Here is a 15,855-nt window from a genome sequence, read left to right as displayed (position 1 = left end):
ATGTGCTCAAGTCAGATTCAGCATTCCCAAAAGAATGTCCACTTTCGAATGAGAAGAGGGGATTCTGCTCATCACTGTTTCCTTACAAAAAGATGCAAAACCTGAAAAGAAAGAGGGGAAAATCTTTTTTTTCAGTTGAAAATATTTGAAATATTTCACACGGAGATTACAGGAGCTTAATATGATTAGAACGTTTAAGGATATTGGCCATATTAAGGTCTTGGGTTCCTGAGGTTTAAGTCCCAGTGTACCCTTAGAGACAAACAACGTCACGCTCAAGTTGGAATTCCTTAGACAGCAAAACATTCTTCTTCATACCATTGAGACTCAGGATTAACTCTTAAATAAGTACAAGGAATTTGTTTCTGCTGACATTCAGTCCAGTTGTGTCTAATTTTGGGGGTTGGTGCTCATCTCTGTTTTTAAGCCAAAGAGCCAGAGTTGTCTGTAGACACCTCCAAGGTCATGTGGCCAACATGACTTAGAATCATACAGTTGGAAAAGACCTCATGGGCCATACAGTCCACCCACTCCCAAGAAGCAGGAAAATCTCAATCAAAGCATCCCCAACAGATGGTCATCCAGCCTCTGTTTAAAAGTCTCCAAAGAAGGAGCCTCCAACACACTCTAGGGCAGAGAGTTCCACTGCTGAACAGCTATCACAGTCAGGAAGACTTCATGGAGTGCTGTTACCTTCCCACCCCACTGGAATTCCTCCCGCCACTGAGGGCGCTACTTGTTGTGACTCAGCTTGACTCTGAGTCTGAAGCTGAGCTCTGTAGGCCTTCCGAGCCAGAATTCCTACAGGATGATGGGTTACAGATTTCTGTACATGCTTCAGACAGGGCTGACAGTGGGGTTGCTGAAGAAGAAACAGCAAGTCAGTTCCCAGGGGAAAGGAATGTTAGTGAGACTGAAAACGAGGTGAAATCCCACACGGCCAGGTGGAGAAAGTCTTTGCCTTCCCACAGTGATCCAGTCAAGCTGGACCAAGATAAGGGGTTACATAGCCTTGAAGATAATGAATTAATGAGCAGGCAAGATCGTCTGCAATTAAGGCTCCGGGGAAGCACTCGCTTGGCTAGCAAGCGAGAGGCCAAGGGGGCCAAAGGTCAACGCAATGCATTCATGTCTGCAAAGGGTATTTAGCAGGCTTGTTTGATCAAGAAAAATTTGGTTCTAAACTCACTTCGTTTCCAGGGGGCGCCAGCGTTTCGAATTTCTGAGGACTTCCAAAATTTAAGATTTCAAAATTTCGAAATTTACAAAATTTCGTTAATTACGAATCGATTCGTTAATGGCGGACGCGATTGCGCAATGCGCTAAAAACACCTCCAAACGGGACAGGGGGAACTTCTGAAATTCAGGATGAAATTAAAATACATTAAGTTAGTAAAAATACAAATTAAAATCACTTAAAATTAATAAAATAATAAAATAATAAAATAAATAATAAAATAATAAAATAAAATAATAAAATAAGTAATAAGATAATAAAATATCTCCAGGAGGAGGAGGAGGATGGGGAGGAAAGGCAACGTTGGCACCTTTTCTCTCCTTCTTTCCCGTCTTAATAATTACGAAATAATTACGAAATAATTACGAAATAATTACAAAAATTTAGGGAAAAAATTCGATTTTTAATTACTCTTCACACTATTCCTGTATGGCTCGATATTGGATCGTAAGCTAATTTAAATACGAATTCATAACGACTTTAGAAACTAACGAACACGATCAAACAAGCCTAGTATTTAGCCTTGTAGTTGACAAGCAGGGGCTGTCAATCCAACGGAGCTCTTCTCATGCAAACTTCTATCGATTAACTTTGGCTTTTAGCAGCATGCTTCTGGCTTCCTGAGTCTGGGATTTGGGCCTTGTTTTCCACTGTTTTCCATGGACTCTTGTTTGACCATTGCTAAAGGATTATGCTTCATGTTTTTGCCTTTGGATCTTGGGAACTTTGTCTTTGCATTTAAGCCTTTGTCCTGCCTATGGAACTTTTGCATTTCTTATACTTTGTTTTGATTTTGCCCTTTTCTCAATAAACTACAAAACCTACAGCTTTGGTGTGGTGGTGTCTGGAGCAAGGTGAAAGCTACCCTACTCCGCTGGATCTCCAATTAACACATTCTTTTTGCATTCCAACCTTGACTCCCCTGGGAAACCTAACACAAGCCTGTCAGCCTCTTTCTCTGTCTGTACTGCCAATCTAATGCAGGCTTGACCATCCCAAAATCCTCAGCTTCATCATGGCTAACAACACTCTCCTGTCCAAAATCCTGATTTTCAGACCCCTGTGTGTCTGCAGGATTTTGGTCATTAGACACTGAATCCTCAGGCAATGGAACCACTGCAGGATGAACCACTCCAGAACAGATTCTTGCCGGACACTTTCTGAGCCAATCAAGAGCTTGTGTGGGAATCTTGAATAGCTGCCAAATATAGTAAATATGTTCTGAATCCACATTTCTGGTATGTCCGTTCTTTGGAGTGCTGTTTTTGCTGACATCCTCTTTGGCCATTGAGAATAAACCTCTGATTTTGCCTTCAACCCATCTGTGTCTCATCTGGCCTTCTAGAAAGCTTGATACGCCGGGTTATGAACCCGCAGTTCTTGTGGAAGTTGAAATTACACAACAGAATCTCATTGGAAGAGCTAGGGATTCCTAAGTTGGTTTTTGTCATGTATCATGTTCTGTAGTTGAGCATGGTTGGTGGTGGCAGGCCTAGCAGTTGATGATGGAAGGGTTAATGTAAGTCTTAGTTCTAAAGGGTTGAGTAATCTGTAAGTAAGAGTTCATGTATGAAAGCAATTACGGGTGGAGGTATGCAAGAGATGGGTCTCAGCTGGTTGTTTCTGGATATAAGGAGCTAGCTGTGCTGTCGCACGCTGGGCCTGTGCATATGACTGTAGACAGGACATAAATTCTCTGTGCCCAACGGGACGCCGGGGCTGCCTCAGATTAAAGGCCCTTAGATTCCCCCCAAACAGAGTCTTTAGATTACTTAAAGTAAATCCAACAAAGTTCTTTATTGATGAAAACAAACAGGTACTTTCAAGCTTTCTTAACAGTCTATTGACTCTTGCAATCTTGTTCACTGGGAACAGGCACTATCTTCTTAACTGTATACTAACTAATGGGGAAATCCTTAATTTCTAATCTGGGCAGTTTGTACTTGCCTCTGTTGGCGTGGAGCCCCTGCACCCGATACCAACTGCGTCTGGCTTCCGCGAGCGACCCTTGCCAAGCAGAGCTTTGTAGACTTCCAGGGGAAACAGAAGGAGTTCAGGTTGCTGTGATGGCTGACTGAAGTCCCTCAGCGAAGGAGCTGTAAGGCTGTATAACTCCAGTCAGGCTGTAGGCTGTATATCTCCCTGGCCAAGCCGTAGAAGATGAAGCTTTCTACAGGAGCTCTTGCTTTTATGTCCTGTGCGAACGGTTTCTCTGTGAGAACTGACTTCAAAATGGCTCTTATTCCCTCTAAAACTCAAAAAGGGTTGGGACCAGGGAACCTAACTATAATTGACAGGTGGCTTGCCCTATGATTGCAGCCAAAAGAAGCCACCTATCTGCAGAGTCCCGGAAACTTAGGACTGCAGCAAACATTAAATACAAAGCAAACAAAATTGGAGCTCCTGGTACAGCTGTACCAGCACACTAGCCTTGGTGTTGATCTTTGGGAGAAAAGTATTTATATTTATTTATATTTTAGTGGTAGATGCTGCTGATTTTTCCCCAGGTTTGTGGATTTTCTTTGTCCTGACCTGTCTCCTGAACATTTGGAATCCTGGAACCTTGAACCTTTGGAATGGCTTTTGACTATGGTATAGACTCTTGATCCCTGGACTTTGTTTATTGAACTCTTCATGCTTGACCACTGGACTGGACCTTTTGACTATGGAGTTATCTTGAACCTGCAACAGTGTTTGCTGTTTTTGTTTTATATTCTGTGGCTGAGTACAATTATTATGTTTTATTATGGATTCATCGTTGAGCCTGGATCCCCAGGTTTCAGCGGTGACCAGGGGAGCATTTGCACAGCTTAGGCTCGTGCGCCAGCTGCGCCCGTACCTTGGGAAGTCTGACTTGGCCACGGTGGTACACGCTCTGGTCACATCCCGCCTTGACTACTGCAACGCTCTCTATGTGGGGCTGCCCTTAAAGATGGCCCGGAAGCTTCAGCTAGTCCAGCGCGCGGCAGCCATGTTACTAACAGGAGCAGGACGCAGGGAGCACACAACGCCCTTGTTGTTCCAGCTCCACTGGCTGCCGATCTGCTTCCGGGCCCAATTTAAGGTGCTGGTGCTATCCTACAAAGCCCTAAATGGTTCCGGCCCAAAATACCTTTCGGACCGCATCTCGGCCTATGAGCCCACGAGGACTTTGAGATCGTCTGGGGAGGCCTTTCTCTCGATCCCGCCTGCCTCACAGGCACGTCTGGCGGGGACGAGGGATAGGGCCTTCTCAGTGGTGGCCCCCCGGCTGTGGAACATCAGGCTGTTGACATCAGGCAGGCGCCCTCCCTTATGTCCTTCCGGAAGAGCCTGAAGACCTGGCTTTTCGAGAAGGCATTTAACTAAATGCTACGGTAACTGGAAATGACAACTGGAACGGAATGTAGACTACGAGATTGGTTATGATTCTATGATAAGACGAAGCGGATTATTTTAGTGTAGTTAGATGATAGTGTATTAGTGTTATGTTGTTGATAGTGTCATGGTAGTTTATTGTACAGTATAATATGTTTGTTGTGTGTTGTACACCGCCACGAGTCGCCCTAGGGCTGAGAGCGGCGGTTAACAAATGAAGCAAATAAAAAATAAATAAATAAATATATTTTGGACTATTAAAACAGCCAGAAAGTAAGTGCTGTTTTAATTAAATTGTTTGATACAAACTGGGTTTTTGATTGATTCATCTCTGCCTTTGTAAAGGCAGAGTCCTGGCAACATGACAGTTTTCTGTCAGGATCCAGTTTCCAGGCCCTCAGTTTTGGCGCTGAAAACTAGGGTCCTGACATAGGACATTGATAAGAACTCTGCAGCTGTCGACCTTGGAAGACAACGGCTTACACTTTGGCGGGAATGTTGCGCGGGGTTTTGGCTTGGCGAGAATTGTACTTTCAATTGAGGGGGTGTGTATATAAGGGGTAACCGGCAGTAGCCGGGTAATCTCAGCTTTTCACATGTCCATGTCTCCAGTAGTAAAGATTCTCTTTGATACCAGAGTGCAGTCCTTCGTCTTCATTGGGAGCAACTGCTGTGAGCTGACAGTTTTCCCTCCAGGAATCTATTGGTCCTCCAGCTTGAGTCTATGATCAGCTTCAGTGAAAGTTGATTGTGAAGTTGCACTGGAGGACCAAGAAATTCTGAGAGGAAGCTTTTGAACCCAATCTGTGAATAATGAAATCTGCCAAAGTCTAACCCAGGCAAGGGCTATGTTGGGGTTCAGCCTGATCCTGATCTGTGTGAACAGGATTCTCTGATAGTTTTTCCAACTGAGCAAGCTCTCCCTGACTCTGACAGTGTGGAATCTGTTGTTGATGCAGAGGTCAGCGGGGATGAAAACGAAACCCAACAGCTGGAGGAAAATGTTTTGGAAGTTAGCCGTGATATCTCTCCACCTGGGGTTTCTAATGAGGACTGAAGAGAACAGATAGTCAGAGACAGAAATGTTTCCCAGTTTCTACGAAGGTCACAGCGCTTACAGGAGAAAGAGGCCCAGACAGAAAAGCCAAGGGCCATTTCAAAGAATAGCTTCTTTGGTTTAAGAGGCCTCTTGCCGGGTGCCTCTTTAGATCAAGCAACGTTTGGGACTGTGGCTGGTCTTGGCAGAATTCCTGTGTTCCATGGCCAGTAATCCCAGAGGCTTCTAGTTTCCAAGTTCATGGTTAGTAAAAGGCTAACAGACTCCTGGTTATTGTTTTGTGGCTTTTGAAGTTTTGCTCAAGTTCAGAGATACTACTGACTGCTGTGTTTTTCTATGGCTTTTTGACTCTGCATTTACCTTTCTTTTGTAACCAATTTTTCATCAATAAACAAGGATTGCTTTTCCTACAGTCCAGTGTGGTAGATTTAATCTTATGGTCTCGTTTCTTGAACTGGGATGCAACAGGCAAACTTCAACCCTCCAGGTGTTTTGGACTTCTACCAGCTGTTAGTAATTGTGGGAGCTGAAGTCCAAAATACTGGAGGACTGAAGTTTGCCCATGCCCATAACCCAGAAAAGTAGTGGTCCAAGTGTATAGATCACAAAATGAGTAGAAAGAGAGAATGAGACTGAGCAGGATGAAGCAGCTGTGTCTCTGGAAAGCCCTTCTGGCTGTTGATCTCAGACGGTGCTCTGCCGAGGAACAGCGTCAGTGTTTCTTTAACTACAGAGCAGGCGACGGTCAACGTCGGCAACAGCTGTCCTCCTCCAGGTTTCCACCCAGGATTAGTGGAGGAGTTACATTCTTAGTCCATTCCCAGATTAAAATCGAACAGCACCAAAAGCTCCTTAGTCACAATTAGAGGCAATAAGGTTATGCTAGGGCAATGGCAGCATTTCCCAAACTTCTTAAAAGACTGAGACAGACAAGAACCTGAGAAGGATTTTAGCCTAAGGTGGGGACAAAGGTACTTACAGCCCAAAAGCCACCAATGGACATCCAAGAGTCAACGTATGGATAGTCTTAGAGCAACTCAGCCAGGGCAAGCCATCTGCCCTGAGTATAAGACACAGATGGCCCCCTTTTGCTTCTAAATAAATGGCTTGTCTTTGGCTCAAGACAGAATCCATGGTTAATTGCATAGCAATAGAAACAGAAACCCTTATTGCTTGGCTGATCTATTTTTACCAAATTGGCACAGTGGTATTTACTAGAGTTGGATAGTAGGCTTGGGCAATCAAGAAAAAAATTGGTTCTAAACTTGTTTCGTTTCTAGGGTGCGCTAGCGTTTCGAAATTCTGAGGACTTCCGAAATTTAAGATTTCAAAATTTTGAAATTTCCGAAATTTCGTAAATTACGAATCGATTCATTAATGGCGGACGCGATTGCACAATATGCTAAAAAAACCTCCAAATGGGACAGGGGGAACTTCTGAAGCTTCCCTCTCCCTCTGTTGTTGACTGTTGGTGTGATAAAACTAACAACTGTATTATATTATATTATATTATATTATATTATATTATATTATATTATATTATTATATTATTATACTATATTGTTGTATATTATATTATAATATTATTATATTATAATATACAATTATAATATAATATAATAATAATATAGTAATATAATATATAATATAATATAATATAATATAATATATTATTATAATATTATTATATAATATATATTATAATTGTATATTACATTATATTATATTATATTATATTATATTATATACTAGCTGTACCTGGCAACGCATTGCTGTGCCATAGAGTGAGGGTATGAAAAATAAAGTAATGAGAAATTTTGGGCAAGAAGCATGAGGAAAGAGGAGGGAAGCAGCAGAGCAAAGGAACCGGAAGTGAGGTAAATGCGAGATTGTAAAACTTGCACCAGACATACGAAAATAATTACGAAATAATTACGAAATAATTACGAAAATTGGAAAAATTGTTTCGATTTTTATTACTCCTCACACTATTCCTGCATGGCTCGATATTGGATCGTAAGCTAATTTAAATACGAATCAATAACGAATTACGAAATTAACGAACTGGATCGCCCAAGCCTATTGGATAGATTTGTTCGGAAGAGCCTGAAAGTCAAAAGAAAACTTCCGAATTTTGGCTTCCAAAGCTGTTTTGAACCATGCAGGAAAGGTGCATGGGGCGGGGGGGGGGGGGGGGGGAATCCAACATACCTTTTTTATTTCAGAAATATTCCATAATGTTCAGATGTCTCTCAAGGTTATTTTAATTTTCACAACCATTAACCAACTTTGGTCAAGCCTAAAAAGTTTTAAAATCTCATGCTTTCACTCCGGGGCGATGCAAGGGAGGGATGAGGTGGGTGTGGCTAAGCACAGCCATTGTTGTAGTTTATGAAAGCCAAGCCCTCAATGGTAGAGATTGCAAAAGGCCCTGCTGTTAAACTACATTTCCCACACTGCCAGGCTGCTCATTAGCCAAAATGGCTGAAGGACCCAAAAGTACTATAGCTGTCTGTAGCAGTCTTCGTCTAAACATAAAATGAACTGATTGAAACTACAAAGGTGTCTAAAGAAGGCAGCAAAGCAATAAGCAACTTTTGCAAAGCCAAGAGAAAATAAACTGCTTAAAAACCAATCATTTCACTTTGGCCTGATTGCCATGAACAAGGCGCTGGGATATTATTATTATTATTATTAACTTTATTTATAAATAAAGTCCCGAAGGACTCGATGCAGCTTACAAAGGCCAAGGCAGCCAACAACAATAACATACACATACACAATAAAAGTCATAAGCAAATATGCAAAGCAAAGCATTAGAACAATAAAAAGCAATGTCACAGTGACGGATTTAAAACCAAGGGCTGGGCCATGTGTAATAGACAAAATTTAGAAGTGCTAGACTTGACAAGTGATATGTAGAGGTATTTGGAGGTAGGTGCAATGTGCAAATAATCATGAATCTCCAACAAAGTGCATTTGGGACTTGATGCCAGGAGTTTCCTATTCTGGAAGGCACATTGGAACAGCCAAGTCTTCAGGCTCTTCCTAAAGACAGCCAGCGTTGGGGCTTATCTGATGTCCTTGGGGAGAGAGTTCCAGAGTCGGGGGACCACCACAGAGAAGGCCCTGTCCCTCGTCCCCACCAGATGTGCCTGTGACGCAGGTGGGATCGTGAGCAGGAGGGTTGACCTCTCTTTGTAAGGAGCACCAGTTAACATTCTGGCCGCCGAACATTGGACCAGTTGGACTCCGAGCTGTTTTCAAGGGCAGCCCCACGTAGAGCGCATTACAGTAATCCAATCTAGAGGTGACCAAGGCATGGACCACCCCAGCCAGATCAGCCTTTACAAAGTACGGTCGCAGTTGGCACACGAGTCTCAGTTGTGCAAAAGCCCTCCCGGCCACCACCAACGCCTGAGCCTCAAGCGTAAGTGATGAGTCCAGGAGGACACCCAAACTGCAGACCTGTGATTTCAGGGGGAGTGTAACCCCGTCCAGCACAGGTTGCCACCCTATACCCCGATCCAGTTTTCGATCAATCAGGAGGATCTCTGTCTTGTCGGGATTAATCTTCAGCTTGTTCATCCTCATCCAGATAGCCACAGCGGCCAGGGACTCGTCCAGCACTCGAGGGGCCTCCTTGGAATTAGGTGGAAAAGAGTAGTAGAGTTGTGTGTCATCTGCATAGAGATGGCACTTAACTCCAAAACTCCGGATGACCTCTCCCAGCCATTTAATGTAGATGTTGAAAAGCATGGGAGACAGAATGGATAGTCAGCCACAGCCAGCCAGCCCTTTACATCAGCAAGTAATGATAAAATAAAATTATTGATTTCATCTGCAAAAAGGAATAAATGGATGGATGTGTCTTGAGGGTCCCCTCCAACTCAGTAAAGGAAGCAAATGTATTTCAGGAGAGTTTGGATGGTGCCTTTCTGCCCAGAAGAAGGGGGTCAGTCTAGATGTCCCTTGATGGGAGTCTGTACTATGGTTTCTGTTCTCCACCAATTTAACACAGTTTGTGCCACACAAACAAAGTTTCTGGAGTAGAACAATTACTTTCAAAGTAAAGACCATCCAATGAAACAGGAAATAATACTTTCAAACCAGGAACAGATTTTCTTTATTATTTAAAATGGTTTTTTAAATAAAAACTTTGAAAATTTGCCAAGAATTCATGGTTAAGTCAAAGGTTGTGAAATTTGGTGAGCTAACAGTGGTCCATATGTTCTACCACTGTAACAGGTTTCATCAGGATTGGTATAAAAATGAGGGAGGGAGAATCCCCTGAAGTTTCCCCAGTGCCAGTTCCATTATCGAAGCGATTCGGAAGTTTCGGAAGTTTTGGAAAGTTTTGAAATTTTTTAAAACAAATACAGAAGTGACTTTTGAATCGAACCACAGCACCCTCTACATCCAAAATGAGTTTTGAACCAATTTTTTTGGATCAACTAAGCCTAGTATTTACCTCCATCTCAATGGGTTGGTGAATCTGCTCTGAACTTTACAGGACCCAGAGCTGAACATAATTTCCCCAAATATGTTTGAACATTTGATGGGCACAAATTGTGAATAGATTATACCTGTCTTAACAAGAGCAGATGTGAAAAGGATATAGAACCCTATGTAGATAGCAAGCTAAACATGAGTCAATGTTGTGATGCAGTGGTGAAAAAGACCAATGCCATTCGAGGCTGCATCAACAGGAGTATTGCTTCTTTCTGAGTATTCTGAACTCCAAAATACTCCAAAATTATCCACACTGGTCACTGGGATAGTGACACCTTTACTTCCCGATAGTTCAATGTACACAAACTTCATTTCCCGCACAAAATTATTCAAAATATTGATTACAAAATTATCTTATAGCTGTTGGGAATCAGTCTGTGTTTGTGTTTCAGGATCCTGATATGGGAAATGATGAGAGAAATGATGGTGCTGAGGCTGAGGTACAAGATGGAGATGGTTTGGTCAATGATTTTCATGCAGACAGTGACAGAGAGGCCCCAGTGCAAAGGGCTGTTTCTCATGAGAATATTCCTGCTGGACCTGGCAAAGATGGTTCTCTCCCTCCCTCTGTGAGTTCTCAAGATTTGGGTTTGGAAGACAATCTGACACCTGGAAATTTTAATGAGCAGCCAGATAGGGAGCTGAAGATAGGGAGATTAGTCAGAATCAACAGCAAACTCAGTGTTTACGTCGCTCTGAAAGGCTTCGCCTGATAAGGGGTAAATGTGGGGGAAAGCGAAACCAATTTTGAAGTTTCGGGATATAAGGTTTGCCTCAAGGGGAAACCTGTTAGATCAGGCATCATTTGGAAATCAAGTTCATGTGCCATGGAAATCCTGTTCAAGGGGTCTTGTTCTTGTGGAGTTTCTTAGCCTTTTGGATTGTCTTTGCATCCTGTTGATTCCTCTCTGAATGATTGCTGTCTTGGATTGCTTTTATATTTGGTGTGGACATTGCTTTATATTACTACCTTTTATGGACTTATTACTTCTTGGAACTTTCTTATTTTCTTACAAGCATTTATTTCTTCTGGATATTTGTTAAGCTTCAATAAAAGATTTGTTTCTTCACTCTTCGTGTGATGTGTTTTAAAGTCAGAGGGCTCTTTCCTGACCTGGAGTGCAATTGTGGTGTCCAATTCTGGGCACCACAATTCAAGAGAGATATTGACAAGCTGGAATGTGTCCAGAGGAGAGCGGCTAAAATGATAAAAGGTCTGGAGAACAAGCCCTATGAGGAGTGGCTTAAGGAGCTGGGCATGTTTAGCCTGAAGAAGAGAAGGCTGAGAGGGGATATGATAGCCATGTATAAATATGTGAGAGGAAGCCACAGGGAGGAGGGAGCAAGCTTGTTTTCTGCTTCCCTGGAGACTAGGACGCGGAACAACGGCTTCAAACTACAAGAGAGGAGATTCCATCTGAATATGAGGAAGAACTTCCTGACTGTGAGAGCCGTTCAGCAGTGGAACTCTCTGCCCCGGAGTGTGGTGGAGGCTCCTTCTTTGGAAGCTTTTAAACAGAGGCTGGATGGCCATCTGTCAGGGGTGATTTGAATGCAATATTCCTGCTTCTTGGCAGAATAGGGTTGGACTGGATGGCCCATGAGGTCTCTTCCAACTCTTTGATTCTATGATTCTATGATTCTAATAGCTTATGTGTATATGAAATAATCCTCCTGCTGTCAGCCCCAGCTTCTGCCAATCCATCCTGCATATCAGATATTTACATTATGATTCATAACAGTAGCAAAATTACAGTTATGAAGTACCAAAAAATAATGTTATGGTTGGCGGGATCACCACAACATGAGGAACTGTATTAAGGAGTCATGGCATTAGGAAGGTTGAGAAACACTGGAGTAGATGCACCCTAAGCTGTGCTTTCCTGCATGGCAAGGGTGGAACTAGATGACCTTTGGGGGTCCCTTCCAACTTTAGGATTCTATTATTGTATCACTAAAGAATTGGAAAGACAGGGAACATGGGGAGGAGGGAGAGAAACCTTTGCAGCAAACGCAATTACGTGTATTTCAAACTCGGTTACATTTCATGTCTTCGCCCTTGTTTGCTCCAACTTCCTTGACTGTGAGCTGCAAACACAGGTTTCTCCCGTTGTTTGAGAGTACGAATTTCTGTAGACAGTGCCGTGTTCCTTTTTTAACATCCTCTCATGTCCCCATCTCCGTCAATTAGGAGGAGACGCTGCTTGCAAGCCCCACAATGGCTGCATTTATGAAAGCTCTTAGTGACTTGCTGGTTTCTTATTAACAAAAGATCACGGATGATTCAGAGATTAATTTCAGGCAAATCTTTGCAAGGGTCCCCTCCGCTTCCCCCTAAAAAAAAATCATCTCCGTGCGTGTCTTCAATGTATCCCACTCAAATTCTGGCACTTAATGAAAAGAATCGTTTTAATGAGGCCATCAAAGTAAATTCAGAAAGCATTCATAAACTTGGAAGACGGGGCCCAATTAACAGGTGGGTTATGTCGGCAAATTTATAGAGGAGATGACGAACACACCGAGTAAGCAAATTCAAAAAAACAAAACCAGATCTTGCTTTCTATTTTGGGTAGAAATAGTGTGTGCGTGCAGGATTTTTCCCCCCTGTTTTTAATTCCCTTGTTCAAAATTAGGAAAGTTTATGTTTGCTTTGCAAAGCTAGCAATTACTTGCTATGGAGACGAAGACACTATTGTAGCTAAAATATAATTTTCAGATGTGATTCTCAAACACAACTCCCAGCCAGAATGAACCAATGGAACCAATTGGACTTTCCTAAATATCCCATGGGTCTACTTTGCTTGGAACTAACTAAAGGTGCATCTACATTGTAGAATTAATGCAGCTTGACACCACATTAATTGCCATGATGCAATACTTATAGAATCATGGACATTGTAGTTTTCTGGGGTATCAGCTCTTCTTGGCAGAGAAGGCCAATGACCTTGAAAAACAACAGTTCCTATAATTCCATAGAATTAAACATGGCAGTTAAAATGATGTTGAAATCAACATTTGATGTCTAAGAACCGCGGATACGGAGGGCCCATGCCTGGCGAGATCTAATAATAACAACAACAGTAAGTCAAGCTTATGGCAAGCTCTCCCATCCTTTCTGCCCCATATAATAATACTAATACTAATACTAATACTAATACTAATACTACAACAACAGCAACCACAGCAACAACAACAACAGTAATTCAGGCTTATGGCAGGATCTTCCATCCTTTCTGCCCCATATACTACTACTACTACTACTACTACTACTACTAACAACAGTAAGTCATGACCCAACAGAAAGCAAGAGAAGGGTTTGGTAAGCAATGGGAAGGAAGAAAGGAAGGAGGGAAGGCAGGAAAGAAAGAGGTACCTAAGGAAGGAAGAAGAGAAAGTAGAAAGGAAAGAAAAATAAAAGGAAGGAAAGGCAGGAAAGAGGTAAAGAAGGAAGGAGAAACGGAAATAAAAAATGAAAGAAGGAAGGAAACATGGAGGGAAGAAAGGAGGCAAAGGAAGAAAGGGGAAGGGAATGAAGGAAAGAGAGAAGGATGAAACCAAGGAGCGAAAGAACGAAAGAAAGAAAGAAAGAAAGAGGTGGAGAAGGAAGAAAGGAGAGAAAGAGGGAGAAAAAGGGGGAAGGAATAGGTAGGTACCCCTCTTTCATAATACTCCAGATATCTACTAGGGCTGGGCTGGGTTAGTTAATTTCATAATTCGTTATTGATTCGTATTTAAATTAGCTTACGATCCGATATTGAGCCATGCAGGAGCAACTAAAAATCTAAACGAATTTTTCAATTTATTTCGTAATTGTCTCGTAATTGGTTCGAAATCGTTTCGAAATCGTTTCGAAATTGTTTTGTTATTATTTCCGTATGTCCGGTGCAATTTTTATAGTTGTTGTTTGTTTTATCAGTAATAAAAAAAATAAATTATCACACCAACAGTCAACAACAGAGGGAGAGGGAAGCTTCAGAAGTTCCCCCTGTCCCATTTGGAGGTTTTTTTAGCGTATTGCGCAATCGCGTCCGCCATTAACGAATCAATTCGAAATTTATGAAATTTCGGAAATTTCGAAATTTTTAAAAGGGAAAATTTCGGAATTATTACAAAATACCAAACGCAAGGGCCACCTAAAAACGAAACGAGTTTAGAAACAAATTTTTCCGTTGTTACCCAGCCCTAATATCTACCTCTACTTGGAAAAGATTTACTATAGGCCACAGCAACGCGTGGCAGGGTACAGCTAGTAACAAATAAATATTAGGCCTGGGCGGTTTCGTTTCGTTAATTCGTAATTCGTTAATAATTCGTTAATTTTTCCAATTACAAAACGATAACGAACCATTCTGGAGCAATTATTTAAAAAAACCGAATTTTTAAATACGTTTTGTAAATGCTTCGTATTTCGTTATTGTATTCGTTTCGTTATTGTTCTGAGGTCTTTTCGTTATTATTTCCGCATGTCTGGGCCAGTTTTATGGTTTAATTAGTAAAAAAAATTATAATATCACACCAACAGTCAACAACAGAGGGAGAGGGAAGCTTCAGAAGTTTTTGGAGGTTTTTTAGCGTATTTCGCGGTCGCGTCTGCCATTAACGAATCGATTCGTTATTGTTTCGGAAATCAATTCGTTAATTTTTTACCATTTACAAAATTTCGTAAATATCGAACTTTTTAAAAGGAAAATTTTGTAATTATTTTAAATAACGAAACGCAAAACCCCCCAAAAAACGAATCGATTTTAGAAACAAATTTTTCCGTTGTTACCCAGGCCTAGTAGGTACCCCTCTTTCATAATACTCCAGATATCTACCTCTACTTGGAAAAGATTTACTATAGGCCACAGCAACGCGTGGCAGGGTACAGCTAGTAATAAATAAATATCTAAGGACCACGGATACGGAGGGCCCATGCCTGGCGAGATCCACTAATTGCCAAAGTGGTTGCACTTCACCAAACCACAAATCTCAGGGTCTCAGTAAGATGGAGACATGTCAGTTAAAATTAGTACCAAACTGCTATCGTTGTAGGAATTTGCTGTGCAATATGCATCGCAATAGCTTTTGAAGCATCTCTGTGTTCATCTTGAGCTATAAAAACACAAACTCATGATTTGTTTTCTCCAGCACTCCATCACTCGTCAACCAGAAGCTGTTTTGTAAAAAGAAGGTTCTCATGCATTTCTACTGAAGGTCTTTTGGAAGCTTGATTGGAATCATAATCTTGAAAAGATTTGCCGACTTCATCGCTAAAAGCTCACTTTTGCAAACAGCCGAGCACAGAAGTAAATAGGAGTCATATGATTAGCTGCCTCATTGAATCCATTGGATTATTCGCATGGGTGATGTTCTCCTCGATGCACTACATTGATCCCAAGTTTCCAGGAGGCATATGGACAGCCGAGACAATAAACATCACTCCGCAAAACTCGAGCCAGACTTATATAGCATAATATGTAGGTTGGCATACTAAATACCCCCTGTTTTCTTACACATCACCCATTAAAACAAAGACTGCACAAGTCATTATAACTTCAATATTGAACATTTGAAAAATACATCCAATTTGGAGAAGACAGGAAAGGTTTAAGGGTTACATGGTGTCACCTGCCCTTTGGTTTCATTTGTTGGGTGACTCTTAGGCCCCTTCTACACTGTCACAAAGAGGTGTTAGAGGGGTCCCCAAAGA

This window comes from Anolis sagrei, chromosome 8 (genome assembly GCF_037176765.1).
Source record: "Anolis sagrei isolate rAnoSag1 chromosome 8, rAnoSag1.mat, whole genome shotgun sequence".
NCBI classification, from domain to species: domain Eukaryota; kingdom Metazoa; phylum Chordata; class Lepidosauria; order Squamata; family Dactyloidae; genus Anolis; species Anolis sagrei.
Note: the sequence above shows the minus strand (reverse complement) of the source record.